Source organism: Choloepus didactylus, chromosome 16 (assembly GCF_015220235.1).
Source record: "Choloepus didactylus isolate mChoDid1 chromosome 16, mChoDid1.pri, whole genome shotgun sequence".
Lineage (NCBI taxonomy): Eukaryota > Metazoa > Chordata > Mammalia > Pilosa > Megalonychidae > Choloepus > Choloepus didactylus.
Window position 1 is genome coordinate 58,927,907 of NC_051322.1, and position 22,625 is coordinate 58,950,531.

Below are 22,625 nucleotides of genomic sequence, written 5' to 3' on the forward strand. Positions count from 1 at the left end.
ATTAATAGCCACCACCAAGGATCAATGTGAGTTAAAACATTCTAATTGCCACCCTGGCCCTACTGCCGATTTTAGTAACTGCCTGCACCTTGTCTCTGGTGCTGAAGCACTGACATTTGACCTCCCTGTGTTTTCTTCTAAGAGTTTTATGGTTTTGGCTTATATTTAAGGTACTGATCCATTATGAGTTAATTTTTGTATCTGGTATGAAGTAAGTGTCCAATTTCATTCTTTTGCATAAAGATACCCAGTTTTTCAAGCACCATTAATTGAAGAGACTATTCTTTCCCCAATGAATGTACTTGGCACCCCTTTAAAAATCAATTGGCCATAGATGTGTGAGTTTATTTATGTGCTCTTATTTCTATCCCTTTGGTCTATTTGTCTGTCCTTAGGCCAGTAACACACTGTTTTGATTACCATAGACTTGTAAATTTTTAAATCATGACTTTTGAGTCCTCCAATTTTGTTCTTCTTTTTAAGATGTTTTTTGTGATTTGGAGCCCCTTGCTATTCCGTTTGAATTTAATGATTTGCTTTCCATTTCTGCAAAAAAGGCTCCTGGGGACTTTTGATTGGGATTGCATTGAATATGTTAATTGCTTTGGGTAGTATTGACATCTTAAAAATATTAAGTCTTCCAATCCATGAACATTGGATGCCTTTCCATTTATTTAGGTCTTCTTTAATTTCCTTCAGCAATGTTTTGTAATTTACAGTGTACAAGTATATAACATTCTTGAAGTGATAAGATACACAAAAGATTAGTGGTTGCCAGGCATTAGAGTTGGGGGAAGTGTGACTACTAAGGGGTACCACAAAGGAGTTTCTTTGTGGTGCTGGAACAACTCTGTATCTTGATTTTGACAGACAAAATTAATGTCCTTTTTGCCATCTTCCCCATTTCCCGGCACCTTCAGGTTGAGCTCTGCAGTTTCAGTGCGTACAAGGTCTATCCTGGACATGGAAGGCACAATGCCAGAGCCACAGGGAAGGTTTTCCAATTTCTTAATGCAAGATGTAAGTTGGCATTCCTTCCCAAGAGGAACCCTCACCAGATAAACTGAACTGTCCTCTACAGAAGAAAGCATAAAAAGGAACAGTTGGAAAAAATTCAAAAGAAAAGAACTCATCGTACAATTAAATTCCAGAGGACTATCACTGGTGCATCTCTTGCTGATACTATGACCAAAAGGAATCTGAAACTCAAAGTTAGAAAGGCTCAATGAGAACAAGCTATCAGGGCTGCCAAATAAGAAAAAAGGCTAAGCAAGCATCTGAAAATACAGCAATGGAGGCTGCTAAGGCTCCCATAAAGGCAGCACCTAAACAAAAGATTGTGAAGCCTGTAACGATTTCTGCTCCCTGAGTTGGTGAAAATGCTAAGCTGGCAGATTGCATTTTTAAGTAAAGATCTAACTGTTAAAAAAAAAAAAACAAAAAAAAAAAACAGAAGTATACACCAAGGAAAAAATACGAGTGCATGTAAAAACTGATAAAATATGAACCCAAGAATAATATCTTACATAATATTCTACCAACATCAATTCCTCGTTTTGACAAGGTACTATGATTATGCAAGATATTATCAGTGAAGGACACTATGTGAAGGGTACATGGGAACTCTCTGTACTATTTTTGCAACTTATTGTCAGTCAAACTGTTTCAGAATAAAAAGTTAAAAAAAATGAAGCAGCAGCAGCTCAGGGGAATTTGAGGTTTCAAGTTTCTCAGATTTGTCTAGGTCACCTCAAGTGTCTTCTAAATATCAGGGACCCACTTTTTCCCAATCTCTGCTCCAACTTTCATATGGAAGGGATTCTTGAGCCCTTGATGAGACCATTGCCATGATGGTACTCCTTGCGTCTCCACTTATAGACTTCTTTTATATGAGATAATAAATAACCTTCTTTAAGCTGTTTTTAAATGGGTGTTTTGGAATTTGCAACTGAAAGCAATCCTAACCTATACAAATACTTCACTCTAAATTAGATATATTAATATATTACTTAACACATTACTTAATATCTTAATATATTACTTAACAAATTTACTGTTTAGTAATTTTTGTCCTTTCCCTTTTAAAAATTATTTTACCTAAAAAATCAAAGCCACTACTGTGTTAACTGAGACATTTTTATTTCAAAGAACAGAAAATTCAACTCATATTGGGCTGAACCCAAAGGGGAAAACTAATGATTATGTAAGTGAAAAAGAAAAAAAAAAACCCAGGAGAAGTTATCGATTAATGTGTGCATTGATTTAGGAACTAGAACATCTTTAGGATTTAATTTTTCTCCAGTTCTCACTTCTCCTTTCCTCTTTCTTGACTTTCTTTGCAGTTACCATGTAACCCCAAGCTTCTGTCCTCATTAGTCTTTCCTGCATTAAATTCCAGCAGAAAAGAGGTCATCCTTCTCTTCCAACAGTCCCAGCAAAGGCCTTGTGGTGACACGATGGCTCTAAGTGAGTTCTTTATCTATCCTTGACTCAAACTCTGAGGTCATGATCAGCCTGGGTCTCATGACCTCTGTTAAGTTGGATGTGGTGTCAACTCTACCCAAAGCACTTGGTCTAAGAGTGGAGGAAAGGATACCAGTACCAAAGAGAGGAATAAATGTTTAAGAAAAAATTTGGAGGTGGACAGGAAGAATGAATATTAATGATCATGTTGGAAATACAATGCAGTACCTAAACTGAAAATTATTTGAATTTTGAAGCCAATTTCCAGGAGATATCTGACATTTTAGATGGAGTCAGCCATTTGTATAGAGGCATTAGCCATTTGTATAAAGGCAATGTGGTGGAGTGAAATGAACACTGAAGTCAGGAGACTTTGGTTCTACCTTGGCACTGAAGCTTTCTAATGCTCTGACCTTCAGCAAATCACCTAATTTCTCTGGTCCCCAGTTGCCTCGTTGTAAGACAAAGGAATTAATAATATTTGTATATATAATGGCTCTTGGTTCATTTTTCATATGTCCTAATATACTTAGGTTTGAGAAGTCCCAAGGGTTGGTGCCCAAGGGGGATTGCAGCAATCAATTTTGTGGCCAAACTTGTCAGAATCGTAGCATGTTAGAGGACATAATCTCTGACCTGCGCCCATGTCGCTCTTGGAGGCATTCTACTTGGAATTGGGAACAATATCACCCCCCACCCTTGCCTATCAGGATTGATCTTTGGGAACTGTGGCATACTTGCATCATCTCTACAAATTTGTACCAACATCTCAGGTCCCAACCAACAAATGGCATTTCTTTTCCTTTTGCCTCCCAAATTAGATGCGCCAGCAGTGAGAACTAGAAGACTCTAGTGAAATTGTAAATTTGCTTTTTATTTTTTCCCAGTAAGACTTCCCAGAGTAGTGTTGACATGTGATCTGACACTCAACATATACATTCCAGCACCTCCTCATGTTACAATTTGCTCTTTTGTAGGCTCTCAGACATTCCATCACATAAAAGATGTGAATTGGCAGTGAGTCCAGTAATAATTCCCAGTGCCAAAATGTACAAACTTCTCTTCATCTCTGTCACTTCTGTATCTCCAAGGTTTACCACACTTATAACATTTCATGGGAATATTCTAGCACATTTCAAAATTTTACTTCCCTAGTCCTAAATTTCTAGGTTTCCTGGCAGCATGTGACATGGATCAATAGTTATATGCCCAGCTTGACTGCCAGGCCAATAGAAGCCATTCAACCTCTGGGAACCTTCCCTCAGCAGGTAGTATGTGGTAGGGACTGCTAGTTCTTCCTTTTCCCCTCCAGAAAAGCTTACATTTTCTAAAGAAATGGTCCATCTTTTAGGCAGGATAAAGCACTTTCAGGCTGGGACTTCAAAAAGGTTTTAAAACTTTCTCATGTGTAACCAGCCTGGCTTTCCATCTGAAACATCCATTCTAGAACATGCATTTCTTTCCACTCCACCCATCCTCACCAAGACTCTGATGCTGATCTTCACTTACAGTTTGCTGCTGAGGAAATATTCCATGAACCACCACAACACCAAGCTCATGTCAGATTGCTTGCCACTCCCTTACACCACGAGTCCAGCAGTTTGGCATCACAGTCAGCGTGCACTCTGGGTTCATTTATAAGGTGGTCATTTGGTCCAACTTGTTGCCAGCTACGTCATGTTAGTTTAAAACATCTTGGATGTTGAGCCAGTTTGAATGTATTATGTCCCCCAAAACGCCATTATCTTTGATGTAATCTTGTGTGGGCAGAGGTATCAGTGTTGATTAGATTGTAATTCTTTGAGTGTTTCCATGGACATGCGTCCCACCCAACTGTGGGTGATGAGTCTGATTGGATAATTTCCATGAAGGTGTTACCCCACCCATTCAGGGTGGGTCTAAATTAAATCACTGGAGCCGTATAAATGAGCTGACAAACAGAAGGAACTCAGTGCAGCTGAGAGTGACATTTTGAAGAGGAGTTACAGCGAAGAGGGACACTTTGAAGAATGCACAGGAACTGAGAGAGGAGCTTCAGCTTACAGAGACATTTTGGAAATGGCCTTTGAAAGCACACTTTTGCTCTGGAGAAGTTAAAAGAGGACAAACACCCCAAGAGCATCTAAGAGTGACATTTTTGAGGAACTGCAGCCTAGAGAGGAATGTCCTGGGAGAAAGCCATTTTGAAACCAGAACTTTGGAGCAAACGCCAGCCACGTGCCTTCCCAGTTAACAGATGTTTTCTGAACGCCATTGGCCATCCTCCAGTGAAGGTACCCGACTGTTGATGTGTTTACCTTGGACACTTTATGGCCTTAAGACTGTAACTGTGTAACCAAATAAACCCCCTTTTATAAAAGCCAATCCATTTCTGGTGTTTTGCATTCTGACAGTATTGGCAAACTAGAACAGATATTATCTCCCCAAATATCACCCAGATGGGACAGTCCACTTATGAATTGACCCACATTCATGTGAAGACCATACTCAGTGTTTCATCATATTTTTCATAGAATCCCTGACAAGAAACAGCTGTTTGCTGAAGATTTTATGGAAATGGGAAAGAGGATGCACATCACACAAGTTATTGTAACAGGATGTTAAAATAGCACTATTTCTGTTTCATTTCATCTAAAACTCCAGGACAAAGGAATGCCACTTCTACATTTCAAAGTGAGATACAAGATTACCATAGCAAGACTTGCAAAGAAGGTAGGCAAGAATATGTTTTGTAACCCTTGGCTGACCTGCAACCAAGAGGTTGAGAATTAAGAGAAAAAGAGATTTGAGGGAAGATTTCTTTGGAGAGAGCTTTGCTGTGAGTCACACCGCACTCCCATGTGGAAGGCTGGTGAGAGATAACTTAAAGAGCTTGGAGATCTAGATTTATGACCCCCACAATTTAGGGGACCCAGTGGATTGAGGTCAGACTCATGCCAGAGATGTCAAGGGCAGTAAAACTGTTTGAAGAAGCCTATGGAAGCAAAGTAGCACTGGGCTTAGGAAGTGCCTTACTTTCACTGAAAGCAAGTATATGGTGTACGCTTTCCATGAAACCAATGGCAACCAGGAGAGACAGACAGACAGAAAGATAGACAGAGGTGGAGGGACAGAGATGAAAGTAGTGTGGTACGGTATTGTCTTAGATCTTGCCCAAGACAGCTTCTTGGAGGAGCAAGGCGACCTTAGTAGAAACATTCTGGAAATAGTCATAAGACAAAAGGGAAATATTATGTGACCAAAGATATGCATATTCCTATATCACATGCAATATGGTAGGAGGGGGAAGTTTCTGAAAAATTCAAGAAAATGCCCATAGGAGGGTCAGCTTTAAACACCACCATAGTCAAAATAACTCAATGCTAGATGAGGACCAGACAAGACCCTTGTTGCTCCCTAACTGTCCTTTCTTCCTTTCTTCAAACCAGGAGAAGCCAAAGATAGCCTAGCGATTGGTGGAGGAGAAATAGAAGCACTAAGTGGGAAAATCGGGAATCTTAAGTCATCTTTTCCACAACACAGTTCCAGCTTACAATGAGTCTAAGCTGGAGGGAGAGAAGAAAAGTTAATTTTGTATCAAATTTGAAATTAAAACTATTTTTTACACTAAACTTTCAATTGGGAATAGTTTTGTGATTAAAGGTGACTGGAATGAATTTTATAGTATGTGAGTTATATCTCAATTTTTAAAAAAGTGACCATAGGGCATTATTTGAGAGAAGCCAGAGAAGTTCTGCTCAAAATTTCATCCAGGGCCCAGAAAACAGTTGTCCAGATTGATGGAGCATTTGAACAGGCAACAGGGAGAAAATAATTACATTTTCATGGTGTTGCTATGAGTCCCACTTATAAACACAACAGTCACATTAGTAAAATTCGTCATTAAACATCTCAGTCCTCCCCCAAATTTTTCTCACATGCCAGCTGCCTTATCTCCCTTCTACAGGATCTAGAAAAGCATCTCCACTCTCCTTAGCAGTTCAGCCCTTCAAGGATGATGGAGCACTGTTCACCTGTGTGTATTTGTTACCTTGGTAACAGCAGGATATTCTCGTGGGAGATGTAGGGGTTGGGTGAGCAGATCTCATGTGGTAAATCTAACTCATTATTCCTCTCTCCCTAAACCTTTCTATTAATTTCTATAAATGATTTAAAAGAATCCTGGCATTTCAACTTCATTTACTATGAGCCCGTCAGATATCAGAACCACTCCCAGCTGCTCAAACCAGCATAGTGAATCCAGGATTCCTGGTGAGTGCACCCATCTTTACAAGTCTGACCTCATCTAAATTATCTTTCTTCTTCCCTGGTCTAATTCCTTTAGCATCCATTCTCACACATATTCGCTAGGTTTCTGAAAATATGAATTGGTGAAATAATGCAAATATTTTGGTTTGTTAGCTGGGTCAGCCTTTGTACTGGACCCTCTGCTTCAAGATGACTCTGATGATAGGTCTGGAAGCAGTGAGAGAAGTTGGGGAGAAAGGGAGAAGGAGGAAAGTGTCACACCACTGAGGATAACTACCTCAAGTGAGGTCATTACAGAGCCTTCAGGCAAGGCAGGAGAGGCCTCATGGGACAGTGGAGGAGGAACTTCTTTTCCTGAAAAGAAAAGTTCAAGGAGTTTGGAGGTTTAGGGTCCTCAGATTTATCAGAATTCACGTGTCTCCATTCCGGTTTTCAGGATTACTCACTTTCCTAGTTAATGCCTAAACATTTCCGTAAGAGTCATGATGAGACTGTGATTTCAATGTCTTTGATTTTAAGCCATGTCAGCCTTGGAGCTCCAAAAGAGAAGAGATTCTTTTAGGACAGAAATTCTCAAACTTTTCCATCTCAGGACCCTTTATGCTCTTAAAAGCTATTGACAACAACAAAGAGCTTTTGTTTAGATTAATTTTATCTATCAATACTTAGCTGTGTTAAATAATAAAAACAAAATATTTTTATTAATATATTTTAAAATAGCAATAACAAATACACTGCATGTTAATATAAATAACATTTTTATATAAAATAATTATAGTTTCCAAAACAAAAAAAAATTAGAATAGGGTGCATAGTCTTACATTTTTTGCAAGTATCTTTACTATTAGGCCTACTAGAAGACAGCTGGATTCTTATATCTACATCTGCATTCAATCTGTTGCAACATGCTGCTTTGGTTAAAGTATAAAGAAAATCCTGTCTCACAGAGGTATGAATTGGAAAAGGGAAGAGGAGTATTTTAATAGCCTTTTCAGATAATTCTGAATATTTTTATTTGATACAATACCAATACTTGACAAATGTAGTGTCTTAAAGGTTAATTGCAATGTAGAATATGAAACCACATCAATGAACTTTTTGTGCTCTGTTACTTTAAAAATACATTTGTCTATCTTGGGTATTGAATAGCTCTTTTACCTATGCATGATTTTGTTAATAGTCATGCATTGGTCATTTGGAAAATACCAGTTCACTAAGTTATGTAGATATTCCAATTATTGACACATTTCTTACAATAGCTACATTACATCCATTGCTATCACCATTGATCTTATCAGAAAAGTGACTAGAATGTCCAAATATTGAAAAGCTGTCAATCACACTGTGGTACATACACATTTTTCAAAATTTAACTTTCACTTAAAAGCTCAAATTTTATCACTGTTCATCATATTTTATCATAGACTATTATTATAACAGCTTTATTGACATAATTCACATATTATACAATTCATCCATTTAAAGTGTATCATTCAATGGTTTTCAGTGTATTCACAGAATTGAGCAACCATCACTGCCATCTAATTCCAGAACAATAATTTAATTGCTCCAAAATGAAATACCATACCCATTAACATTCACTCCCCATTCACCCCTGGTAACCAATAATCTATTCTTTGTCTCTACAGATTTGCCTGTTCTGGACATTTCATATAAATGGAATCATACAATTTGTGTTTACGGGTTCTTTTACTTTGCATAATGTTTTAAAGTTTCATCCATGTTGTAGTATGGTCAGTACTTCATCCTTTTTATGGTTGAGTAACATTCCATTGTATGGATTTAGCATATTTTTTTTGTCCCTTCATCAGCTGACATATGTTTCTATTTTTTGTACTTTTTGGCTCTTATGAATAATGCTGCTATGAGCATTTGTGTACATACTTTTCTATGAATATATGTTTTTAGTTCTCTTGGGTATCTTGCAGGGTCTTATGGTAACACTATGTTCAACCTTTTGAAGAACTGCCAGACTGTTTTCCAAAGCAAATGCACCATTTTACATTTCCATCAGCAGTCTATGAGAGTGCCCTCGGCAATGAGCGGCATCTCCTCGTCAAATCAATTGGAAGTCTTAAAGCCAGAACTGAAGATCTCATAAGTTGAAAAGAAGAATTCCTGCCTCCACTTCAGCCGGCCAGCCTCTCCTGGGGAATTCAGCTTCACCTCCATCTGAGTTTCCAATTTGCAGCCTGGCCAATGGAATTCAAACTTGCCAGTTCCCATGGTTGCAAGAGCCAATTCCTACAATACGTATCTTAATATATATATTCTGTTGGTTCTGTTTATCTGGAGAACCCAGACTGATACACCTAGGGTCTTCTCATTTCTTTGCTGAGTGTGCGTACAGTCATGGACACACATATTGCACCCTGGATTCCCCATCATTTTATTTTATTTTTTTTTTTCATTTTTATTGAGATTGTTCAGATACCATACAATTATCCAAAGATCCAAAGTGTACAATCACTTGCCCCTGGGTACCCTCATACAGCTGTGCATCCATCACACTTAATTTTTGTTCAATTTTTAGAAACTTTTCATTACTCCAGACAAGAAATAAAGTGAAAGATGAAAAAAGAAAAAAAGAAAAGGAAACTCTAATCCTCCCCTATCCCTAACCAACCCCCCTCAATTGTTGACTCCTAGTATTGATATAGTACGTTTGTTACTGTTATGAAAAAATGTTGAAATACTACTAACTGTAGTATATAGTTTGTAATAGGTATATAGTTCTTTCCTATATGCCCCTCTATTATTAACTTCTAATTGTATTGTTATACATTTGTTCTGGTTCATGAAGTGATTTCTAGTATTTGTACAGTTGATCATGGACATTACCCACCATAAAGAATCAGACAATACCACCAATGTCAAGTGTCTAACATGCCTCTCCTATCCCCCCCTCTTATCTGCATTTACCTTAGTATATCACCTTTGTTACATTAAAGGAAGCATAATACAATGATTCTATTAGTTACAGTCTCTAGTTTATGCTGATTGCATCCCTCCCCCAATGCCTCCCCATTTTAACACCTTGCAAGGTTGACATTTGCTTGTTCTCCCTCGTAAAAGAACATATTTGTACATTTTATCACAATTGTTGAATACTCTAGATTTCACCAAGTTACACAGTCCCAGTCATTATCTTTCCTCCTTTCTTGTGGTGTCTCACATGCTCCCCATCTTCCTCTCTCAACCATATTCATAGTTACCTTTGTTCAGTGTACTTACATTGTTGTGCTACCATCTCCCAAAATTGTGTTCCAAACCACACACTCCTGTCTTCTATCACCCTGTAGTGCTCCCTTTAGTATTTCCTGTAGGGCAGGTATCTTGTTCACAAAGTCTCTCATTGTCTGTTTGTCAGAAAATATTTTGAGCTCTCCCTCATATTTGAAGGACAGCTTTGCTGGATACAGGATTCTTGGTTGGTGGTTTTTCTCTTTCAGTATCTTAAACATATCACACCACTTCCTTCTTGCCTCCATGGTTTCTACTGAGAGATCCGCACATAGTCTTATTAAGCTTCCTTTGTATGTAATGGATTGCTTTTCTCTTGCTGCTTTCAGGATTCTCTCTTTGTCTTTGACATTTGATAATCTGATTATTAAGTGTCTTGGCGTAGGCCTATTCATATCTCTTCTGTTTGGAGTACGCTGCGCTTCTTGGATCTGTAATTTTATGTCTTTCTTAAGAGATGGGAAATTTTCATGAATTATTTCCTCTATTATTGCTTCTGCCCCCTTTCCCCTCTCTTCTCCTTCTGGGACACCAATGATACGTACATTATTGTACTTTGTTTCATCTTTGAGTTCCCGGAGACGTTGCTCATATTTTTTCATTCTTTTCTCCATCTGCTCCTTTGTGTGTAGGCTTTCAGGTGTTTTGTTCTCCAGTTCCTGAGTGTTTTCTTCTGCCTCTTGAGATCTGTTGTTGTATGTTTCCATTGTGTCTTTCATCTCTTGTGTTGTGCCTTTCATTTCCATAGATTCTACCAGTAGGTTTTTTGAACTTTTGATTTCTGCCGTATACATGTCCAGTGCTTCCTTTACAGCCTTTATCTCTTTTGCAATATCTTCTCTAAACTTTTTGAATTGATTTAGCATTAGTTGTTTAAATTCCTGTATCTCAGTTGAAGTGTACGTTTGTTCCTTTGACTGGGCCATAACTTTGTTTTTCTTAGTGTAGGTTGTAATTTTCTGTTGTCTAGTCATGGTTTCCTTGTTTATCCAAATCAGGTTTTCCCAGACCAGAACAGAGGGAAGAAATATTCAGTATCTGGTTTCCCTGTGGGTGTGTCTCCCCATCATTTTAGTTTGCTACAGTTGACAAAATGCAATACACTAGAAATGGGTTGGCTTTTACAATGGGGATTTATTAGCTTACAAGTTTACAGTTCTGAGGCCATGAAAATGTCCAAATCAGGGCATCTTCTCCCCGAAGACCGGCCACCAGTGATCCTGAACTCCTCTGTCACATGGCAAGGCACATGGCGACGTCTTCTGGTCTCTCCCTTCTCTCCTGGTTTTCATTGCTTCCAGCTTCTGACTTCAGTAGTGTTCTAGTTTGCTAATGCTTCCAGAATGCAAAACACCAGAAATGGATCGACTTTTATAAAGGGGGTTTATTTGGTTACAAAGTTACAGTCTTAAGGCCATAAAGTGTCCAAGGTAAGTCATCAGCAATCGGGTACCTTCACTGGAGGATAGCCAATGGCATCCAGAAACCCTCTGTTAGCTGAGAAGGCACATGGCTGGCATCTACTCCAAAGTTCTGGTTTCAAAATGGCTTTCTCCCAGGACGTTCCTCTCTAGGCTGCAGTTCCTCAAAAATGTCACTCTTAGTTGCTCTTGGGGTGGTTGTCCTCTCTTAGCTTCTCCAGAGTGGAAGTCTGCTTTCAAAGGCCGTCTCCAAAATGTCTCTGTAATCTGCTCCTCCCTCAGTTCCTGTGCATTCTTCAAAGTGTCCCTCTTCGCTGTAGCTCCTCTTCAAAATGTCACTCTCAGCTGCACTGAGTTCCTTCTGTTTGTCAGCTCATTTATATGGCTCCAGTGATTTAATTTAGACCCACCCTGAATGGGTAGGATAACACCTCCATGGAAATTATCTACTCAGAGTCATCACCCACAGTTGGGTGGCACACATCTCCATGGAAACACGCAAAGAATCAAAATCTAATCAAAACTGATACCCACACAAGAGTACATCAAAGATAATGGCATTTGGGGGGACATAATACATTCAAACAGGCACAAGTAGCTTCCTCTCTGAGCTTCTGCATGTGTCCCTGTCTCTCAGCTTCTCTGGCTTTTCTCTCTGAACTTCTCTGGGGCTTTTTCTGTGTCTTCTCTCTGTCTTTTATCCTCTTATAAAGGACTCCAGTAAGAAGATTAAGACCCACCCTGAATGAGGTGGGTCAGATCTCAATTTAAATCCTACTCACCAAAAGATTCTACTTGCAATAGGTCCTCACCCACAGGAATGGATTAGCTTTAAGAACATGCTTTTCTGGGGTACATACAATTTCAAACTCCCACACCCATTGTATATGGAAGTCCTTCAAAGCCGTTATTCCTCCTTAGCCACCTCTTTCCAAGTGTTTTCAGTCTGCGTGCTGCTTGCCCCTTCCACCATCCCTTGCCCCAAGTGGCTATGGGTAGTATATGTATTTAAATACTTTTTGACAGATGCCATCCAGGAAGATGGTCCAGTGCCAAGCATTGAAGAGTTGAAACAAAGGCCAGCCTCTGTGCCAGTCCTTCTGGGAACCAACAGACAGGTCAGAACCCACAGCCACAGTTTTTTTGAGAATGAGTTCCATGTTGCTCCACTTGGCACCAGCAGCTGTACCAGGAATGTGTGTCTCCATCCCCACAGCTGCTGCTGAACTGTAGAGTAGAGGGGTGGGAGCCAGGGAAGCAAAAATGCCAATGTTTTCTTTCCAAAATTTAGCAGACTCTCTTTCTTCATTAAGCATTGCCCTGGTTGTTGTAAGTTTTTTATTGGATTCTGGAGTTCCAAAAAGTTAATCATGACAGTTTTTGCCAGCTTAAAGGTTGCTTCACCTGAGGGACTCATTCTTGGAGCTCCCTACTCTACCATTTTCCATGACTTCATTCCAAATATAGAATATTATTCAGCAATAAAATACAATGGAATATTATTTGGCAATAAAAAGGAATGAAGTTCTGATATATGCTACAACATGGATGAACCTTGAGAACATTCTGCTCAGTGAGAGAAGCCAGACAGAAAAGATCACCTGTTTTATGATTCCATTTATATTAAATATCCAGAATAGCAAATCTATAATGACAGAAAGTAGGTTGGTGGTTGCCTAGGGCTAAGTGGGCTGGGGGTCAATAAAGAGTGGCTGTTAATGTTCACCCTCTTGTCCAACTATGGAAAAAAGCTTTTTAAAAAACTTAACCTTTTTAAATATTTAAAAATATTAACTTATAAAAACATAAAATTTGTGAAACATCACTTTTTATGATACTGGCAGGCAGACCATGAAGGACAGTGACACCTGAGAGAAAGCAAAGAAATCAGATGAGCCCTGTGATGGCCCCAGCTTATTGGGAAGCAACATACCCAAGTAAAAAGAGTACCTTTCCCAAAATTCCGGAGAGGTGTGGGCATGTTCTGTACAGTAAGATAAAAGCAGGTCATTAAGTGGGGCATCTGAGAAAGCTCCTGCTAGCTACAGCTAGCAACTGGCCTTTTTGCTCCTCTCCTTGCCTGCCTAGAATACAGTTTAAATGACTGAGGGGGGCATAAAAGCAACCACAGTGGCCGTACACTAAGTAATCATTGTGCATAGGAAGAAGTAGCTGGGGACACTGATGACATCCTTGAGCTGCTGACACCACCCTGTGTTGCCTGCCTTCAGACTTTTTGTCGCATGGAAGAAAAACTGGGCCTTCACTTGTTTAAACCTCTTGTGTAAGCTGTAAGCAATTCCTGCCTAGTATGCCGCTCTTTCAAGGTATTTGACAATGAAGTGGAGGATAGGAAGACATAAGATTAAGGGATAGTTTTGTAAGCTAGGAAAGACTTGAATTTGTTTAATTGCTTATATGAAGAACTGTGTGTGTGTGTGTGTGTGTGAGAGAGAGAGAGAGAGAGAGAGAGAGAGAGAGAGGGAAGTTGAAGGCACCAGGGAAAGGAAATGAGTTGATGGACTATGTCTTTGTTCTCTTTTGCTACCTAATAAATTACCACAAACTTAATGGCTTAAATCAACACTATTATCTCTCAGTTTCTGTGGGTCAGGACTCCCAGCACAGCTTAATTAGGTCCTCTGCTCAGGGTGTCACAAGACTGCAATCGAAAGTGTTGGCCAGGGCTGTGGTCTCATCAGAGGCTAAGGGTTCTCTTCCAAACTCGCATGGTTGTTTGCAGAATTCATTTCTCGCAGCTGTAGAACTCATGGGGCTCACTTCTTCAAGGCCACAAGAAATCTCTGACATTTTCCATCTCTGATCTCCAGATTCCCTTTTAAAGGGTCTTCTTTTCATTGCCCTTTTGATTAACTCAAAAGCAACTGATTAGGAACTTAATTACACCTGCAAAATTTTTTCACCTTTGCCATATAATGTAATTTGGTCACAGGAGTGCTGTCCCATCTTATTCACAGATCCAACCCACACTCAGGGAAGGGGATTTTACAAGTGTGTGTGCACCAAGAAGAGGAATAATCCTGGAATTCTGCCTGCCTCAGGCTACGATATTTGAAAAGGTAGGAAAGGACATTTCCTCCACCTGCGTTTTGGATATCATCCTCTCCTACCTTCTCAAGGACCGTATCTCAGCAGTCACACGCATGTGTAGGCAGGTAAATTTGGAGGCTTACAAACCAGGAACACACTAGTCTCTTTTTCATTTTTTTTAAAAACTGAAATGAACTTGCTTTGCTTAAGAATGGATTTAGCACATCCTTACAGTGTTTCATGTGACCACTCTGCACTCGTTTTCTCTGGGTACATTTACTTGTAAATAGCTATTTGGGAATTCACAGGGCAGGTTGTTTTCACAAGATGTCAAGGTGGCCAAAAATATTTCTCTTTCCAAGTACACATGATCAGAAAGCTGCATCTTTACACGAAGAGAAATAGAGAATTATATCAGTCTTTCTCCCTTCTTTCCTTTTCTTTTCTTTTTTTTTTTTTTTTTTTGAGTCTTACACAAAGTATGTCTTTAGCTTTCTCTAGGAAAGGAGGGAGAGAAGAAGAGAAAGCCTTAAGTTAATGTCTTCATTTTCCTCCAGTTGGGTTATAGTCAGTAAACGAATCCCCTTCACAGTAAAGATATTCCCAAATGACTCCAGTTACCTTGGAGGAAGCATAGCTAATTTATCTCCCTATTATGGATACTACTTGGCTGCCATTCTCTGAATCTAATAAACATAAATTGACCTGGAGGGCAGCTCTAAGCAGCGTTTTATTCAAGACTCCAGTGGGAAGTCTAAAGGGTACAGATTGGGGGTGGGGGCAGAGGAGGGCATGCATGATGCATCCACCCCCTGGACCACTTCCTAAACCTTCAAGGAGTTCAACTTGCCTCTTGCCTAGGCCTCCACAGGGAGTCTCACCTGTACGTTTCTCCTTTTCCACAGCAAACCACAGCACTTCTTTTTGCTTGTACTTGAGTCCCTTCTTGTTTTAACCCATCCTGTCAAGCTGAGGTCTCCAGCCTCAGTTCTTAGGATTCAGTTCTCCTCCAAAAGAAAACAATCAGTTGGAAATAAGATTGTTAGCGCTAAGGTTAGGGCTTTGTTAGTGTCAGAGATTGTTAGTGCTATAGTTAGGGCTAGGATTAGTGTAACAGTAAATATTAGAACTGAGGAGGTTGGGGTCATAGTGGTTCTTTAATAAATGACTTTATAGACGTCTGTGATTTCTTACAGAACTACAATGTTTTTTTTTTTAAATTGAATGTAACCAAAAATTTTTTGTTTCAAGTCTGAGTCTTGTGACTTTCAGTTCCAGCATTCCCTGTAGGTATAAACCATTCTGTCCTCTGCCTGATTGCTGTTGCTGCTTTGCAACAGATTTGAGGAGGGTGAGGGTATAGGGTGTTTTCCTATTCCAGATAGAAATTCACTTTATCCAAAAATTAAAGGGAAAAAAACCAGAAACATTGCTGTTCCAGTTTGCTAATGCTGCCCATTATGCAAAATACTGGAAATGGATTGGCTTTTATAAAGGGGGGTTATTTGGTTACACAGTTACAGTCTTAAGCCCATAAAGTGTACAAGGTAAAACATCAACAATCAGGTACCTTCACTGGAGAAAGGCTATTGGCATCTGGAAAACCTCTGTTAGCTTGGAAGGCACATGGCTGGCATCCGCTTGCTCCCAGGTTGTGTTTCAAAATGGTGTTCTCTCAAATGTCTGCATCAGCTTCCAATGGCCGTCTTCAAAATGTGTCTGTAAGCTGCAGCTCCTCTCTCAGCTCCTGTGCATTCTTCAAAGTGTCCCTCTTGGCTGTGGCAAGCTCACTCCTTGTGTCTCAGCTTACATAGTGCTCTAGTAAACTAATCAAGGTCCATGCTGAATAGGCAGGGCCACACCTTCATGGAAATGTATCCAATCAGAGTTATCACCTACAGTTGGGTGGGTCGCATCTCCATGGAAACACTCAACCAAAGAATTACAATCTAATCAACACTAATACATCTGCCCCCACAAGACTGCACCAAAGGTAGTGGCATTTTGGGGGACATTCAAACTGGCACTATTGCTAACTATTGGGTTCGATATCCTACTAAAATCCCTCATACGGTCCACATAAGAATTATGCTCTGAACTCATGTTTGGTTTAATATATATAAAGATGGATAAAGATAGAAACAATTATAGATATGTATATATACATGAGTTAGTACATATACATATATGCCCTTGCTCTGTCAGCTGAGAGGGCTTGAAAGCAAAGAAACACCAATAGCAATGAGCACGGCCTGCACCCAGACCTTGGTGTTAAATACCATTCTTTAGTAAAAGGAACCAGGGCTCTTTGAAGAAATGGCTGATTCTAGGACTGGGACAGGGAAAGCATGAGATGAGCCTAAAGCTTGTTGCAGTACCAGAAAGCAAGGAAGTACTCAAAAACCAAAAAGACCGCGACATGTCAAAGGGAGCCAAATTGAAAGAGCTCCCTGTAGCCAAGTGTTCCAGTTTCCTAATGCTGCCATTATGCAAAACACCAGAAATGGACTGGCTTTCATAAAAGGGGGTTTATTTAGTTACAAAGTTACAGTGTGAAGGCCATGAAAATATCCCAATGAAGGCATCAACACAAGTATACCTTCACCGAAGGAAGGCCAATGGCATCCAGAAAACCTCTGTTGGCTGGGAAGGCAGGTGGTTGTCATCTGCTGATCCCAGGTTGTGTTACAGCTCCTCTCTCAGCTCCTGTGCATTCTTCAAAATGTTGTGCTTGGGATGTTTTGTCTTAAGTCTTCTTTCAGTGGCCGTCTCCAAAATGTCTCTCTCAGTTGCTCTCCAAAATGTCACTCACAGCTGCTCTGAGGTGCTTCTGTTTGTCAGCTCTTTTATATGGCTCCAGTGATTTAATTCAGGCCCACCTTAAATGGGTGGGGTAAAACCTCCATAGAAATTGTCCAAAGTCAAGTCGTCACCCATAGTTGATTGACTCACATCTCCATGGAAACACTCAATCCAAAGATTCCAACCTAATCAGATTGCATAAAAATTTGGCACTTTGGGGGATATAATACCTCCAAACTGGCACACCAATGATAGGACAATTTGAGCAACGAAATAAATAATGTAGTTTTGGATTATAATCCAGGTATGAAATAAATATACATGAGTCCATACTGATAGAAATAAAAGATTGAATAAATAAATGGGGAATAGAGACAAATATTCCTTAAGAAGGATTCCAAATAATATATTTAGACACCCACCCCTCCCAGAATTGGAGCTTCATTTCTGCTACCTCTGTCTTGAGAGCAGGCTAGATTTAGTGACTCACTTCCAAAGGTAGACTAGAGGAAGGGAAAAATAGTAACTTTACAGTGCAGAAATGTGGCAAACACTGTCTTAATCAAGCAATGAAGGTTTCCATCACCGGTGATGGCACATGGATGTCATGTATCCTGATGTGATATGATGAGAAGGGCATTTCACCTTTGTGGTATTCTTTTCAATAAACCATACCACTACTCCAATCATGAGAAAAACATCAGACAAACTCAGATTGAGAGACTTACCACAGGATACCTTACCAGCATTCTTCAAGAATGTCAAGGTAATAAAAACAAGGAAAGACTGAGAAAGTGTCATGGACCAGAGGAGATATGATGACCAATAAATGCAGTGCAATTTGAAACATAGTATAGGATCCTGGAACAGAAAGAGGACATTAATAGAAAAATTGGTAAAATCCAAATAACCTTGGAGTTTAGTTAAGAATGTACCTTTGTCAGTTTCTTAGTTTTGACAAATATACTATGGTAATAGAGGATTTTAACCATGGGGGAAATTAGGTGAAGGGAATCTGAGAACTCTCTTTACTACCTTTGCAAATTTTCTGTAAATTTTAAAGTATTCCAATATAAAAAAGTTTAATTTAAATATTTTTAAAAATATACTCTAATTCCCCTTCTATGAAATAGCTAGAATTTGCAAATGCATAGAAACAGAAAGTAGAGTGCAGGTTACCAGGGATGTCAGGGAGGCAGAATGGGGAGTTAATCCTTAATGGATATAGGGTTTTTGTTTGGGGTGATGGAAGAGTTCTGATAATGAATGGTGATGAGAGTAGCACAACATTGTGAATATTATTAATGCCACTGAATGGATGCTTGGGAGTGGTTGAGATGGGAAAGTTTATTTTTTATATGTATGATTTCAGTTTTAAAAAAAGACCACTAAAGCGACAATGACAATTAAATGTAATATATGGTCCTAGACTGAATCTAATAATGGAGGAGAAACTGCCCAAAAGTGTATTACTGGGGTATATGAAAATATTGGAATATGGATTGAAAGCTTTATATCAATGTTCAAGTTCTTGAACTTGATAGCTATACTTAAGGTAGTTACATAAGTGAATATCTTTTTCTTAGGAAATATACTTGGAAGTATTATGTGTTCAAGGAGAATGATATATACAACCTAGTCTCAAATGTTTAGAATATGGGGGGGAGGGAGGGAAAGAGGGAGAGAGAGAGGGGGAGGGAGAGAATGATACAGCAAATGTGACAAAATGTTACTATTGGTGGATCTGGGTAAGGGGTATGTCAGAGTTCTCCATATGGGGTTTGTATCACTTTTGCAACTTTCCTGTAAGTATGAAATTATTTCAAAATAAAAAGTTTAGGAAAAAAATGTTATACTCTAAAAGAGCATTTTCCACCCCATCCCAGCTCACAGTATCACTCACAGTGAATAATGCCCTACACAATTGCTTCTCAGTTTCCTGAGTTTCTCCTTTCATGACTTGGCATTCTTCCCAAGAAAATTCCCTTTACACCTACCTTTCTCTCTTCCCCTCCAAATTCTATCAGGCACCACCCCAGTCAAAAAAAATGTATTAGTAAAATCATTTTAAAAGCTACTACATAAAATGTCTAACATAGACAAATGTTAGTACCAGAGAGACTAGTACAATGAATGTCCATGTACCCGTTGCTAAGCTACAACAGTCTTGTTTCAACTCAATCCACACCCACTTCCCAAACCCACTAGATTGTTTTGATTCCCATCCCAGGCATATTTCATCAGTAAATACTTGAGTACGTATGTCTAAAAAAGTACTCTTTAAAAAAACGTAACCGAATTGTGAAAACCTTGTGGATCACACTCCCTTTATCTAGTGTATGAATGGATGAGTAGAAAAATGGGGACAAAAACTAAATGACAAATAGGGTGGGATGGGGGAGGATGGTTTGGGTGTTCTTTTCTTCCTTTTGTTTTTTATTCTTATTCTGATTCTTTCTGATGTAAGGAAAATGTTCAGAAACAGATTGTGGTGATGAATGCATAACTATATGATCATACTGTGAACAGGAGATTGTATACCATGGGTGATTGTATGATATGTGAATCTATTTCAATAAAACTGAATAAAAAAAAAAAAGAATGACGCTCAGGGACAAAAGCATTAAGTAGCAAGTATTTATAGCAGGCTGACTGTGTGCAAGGCACTGTTCTAGGCAGTGGCAGATACTGTCATGAATAGCATAGACATGGTTGGACATTGCCCTCCAGGAACTCATATTCTTCAGGAAAGCATGGGACATAGATGTGAGGCCAAGAACCTGCTGCACTCATTTTGCTACCATGAGGAAAGTGAGCTGGAGGACAAAGCCAGCACACGAGGACAGGTCTGGGAGAGAAATGGAGCCAGAGGCCTGCCCAAGCAGCTCTTAAAGTCCACGTTACTGCCTGACTTTTCAAATACATGAACTAATAAAAAACTAAAAAAAAACCGTAACCAAGACCCCCGGCAGAGAGATCCATGGTGGAGGCACCCATGGAGGAGGCACCCATGGAGGAGATGCCCGTGGCTCTGGGAGTTTTCAGGCTGCATTCACGTGGGCTTGTGGAGGGCAAGGTTTGGATGCACCTCATTTCACAGCAGACATCTCAAAAATAAAAATTGGATACAGTGGATTGTGAGGTAAGTTTGTCTTTGCTCACCTAGTGCTTATCTGGTTGTGAGTGAAAACCCAGAGTAAGAGAGTTGTCAGCTGAGCTTTTGAGAATGCAGCCACTGGAGTTAGTGAACTTGAAAGATGTAGTTATAGACTTCACCCAGGAAGAGTGGGCCCTGCTGGACACATCCCAGAAAAAGCTGTTCAGAGATGTGATGCTGGAGAATATCAGACATCTGCTGTCAGTGGGTACTTTTCCCTTGGCTGACCTTCAATATGTACCTTATTCCTTGGTCACTACACTGGTCTGAAGCTGTATGTACCACAGAAAAGACATATTCTTAAATCTGATCCAGTCTGTGCATGTGAACCCATTATATATGGGACCCTTTGATGAGGTTACTTCAGTTAAGGTGTGTCTCTTACTTCAGGATGGATCTTCATCCTATTATGGAGTCCTTTATGAGAGAATAAAATTCAGAAAGAGAGAAAGCTGTAGGAAAAAAGAAGCTGAAATCAATGAAAGATGGGAGAGAAGAAAGAGACCAGGAAAAACCATGTTGTGCCTTGCCACATGGCAGGCTAAGGACAAAGTGTTGCCGGCTGTGAGCCCCAGAATGCCACAGTCTTGGGGAGAAAGTGTTGCCTTGATGATACCTGGATTTGGACCTTTTCCCAGCCTCAAAACTGCAAGCTAATAAATTTCCATTGTTTTAGCCATTAACATTGTAATATTCTTCCATTAATTGTAACAAAGGCAATATAACAAAGCTAAATGTCAATAAAAAGAGGATATAAGGGGAGAAAAAAAGACACAACCGATGGATGCACAGCTATATGATGGTACTGTGGGCAACTGATTGTGCACTTTGGATCTTTGGATGATTGTATGGTATGTGAACAATCTCAATAAAATTAAATTAAAAAAACACATAACCACAATACTATTATACATTCTTATAGCAGTAATTCCTTAATTTCACTAAATATACAGTCAGTCTTTACATTTCCCTTATTGTCTCATATGAATCTTTTTTTTTTTTTAAGGTGGTTTGTTTGAATCAGGACCTAAACATTCATCACACATTGCATTGGCTCATCTCGCAATCTATAATTACCCCTTGCCTCTTTTTTTCATCCTTTGCATATAGTTTATTGAATAAATCAGTTTATTTGACCAATAGAATTTCCCACATGTGGAATTTTCTGATTACATTCCTGAGGTGTTGCCTCATATGTTCCTCTGCCCCTAGTATTTCTATAAAATGGTAGTTAGATCTAGAGTCTTGCTCAAATTTGAGTTCAATTTTTTGGCAAAAGTATTTCGTAGGTGATTTGTGTTCTTCTTATGTTATCCCTTTAGGATGCACTTGATGTCTGGGTGACTGGTTTTTTGATGTTAAGATCAACCAGGTGAATTTTCAGCCTGGTCTATCCATTATAAATTTCCCCATTAGCTTTTTTTTTTTTTTTTTTTTTTTTTTTAAACAAAATTTTATTGAGATATATTCACATACCACGCAGTCATACAAAACAAATTGTACTTTCGATTGTTTACAGTACCATTACATAGTTGTACATTCATCACCTAAATCAATCCCTGACACCTTCATTAGCACACACACAAAAATAACAAGAATAATAATTAGAGTGAAAAAGAGCAATTGAAGTAAAAAAGAACACTGGGTACCTTTGTCTGTTTGTTTGCTTCCCCTACTTTTCTACACATCCATCCATAAACTAGACAAAGTGGAGTTTGGTCCTTATGGCATTCCCAATCCCACTGTCACCCCTCATAAGCTACTCCCCATTAGCTTTTATGGTTTAACAGCTGTTGATGCTCCTTGCCTAATCCTATTATTTCATTAAAGATTACAAAAAAGTGATATTCTACCTCTACCATACCTTCTTCATTTTATTAGCTGGAATTCTAGGTAGAAGAACTTCCTCTTAGGGCTACTTGGTTATTGTTATGGATTGAATTTCATCACCCAAAATGATATGTTAAAAGTTTTAATCACTGGTACCTCAGAATGTGACCTTATTTGGAAATAGGGTCATTAATGATGAATGAGGCATGTTAAAATGAGGTCATGGTGGAGTAGGACAGACCCTTAAACCAATATTACTGGTGTCCTTATGAGAAGAGGAAATTTGGACCCAGAGGGGAGAATACCATGTGATGACTGAAGCAGAAATACACCATGGATTGCTAGCAGGCCACCACTAGAAACCAGGAGCGAGGCCTGGAACATTCTTC

At 39.2% G+C, this 22,625-nt stretch overlaps 1 pseudogene; it reads left to right on the forward strand.

Annotated features, from left to right (window-relative positions):
- LOC119511293 overlaps positions 1–22,625 on the forward strand; it is a 39,759-nt pseudogene that overhangs the window by 13,193 nt on the left and 3,941 nt on the right.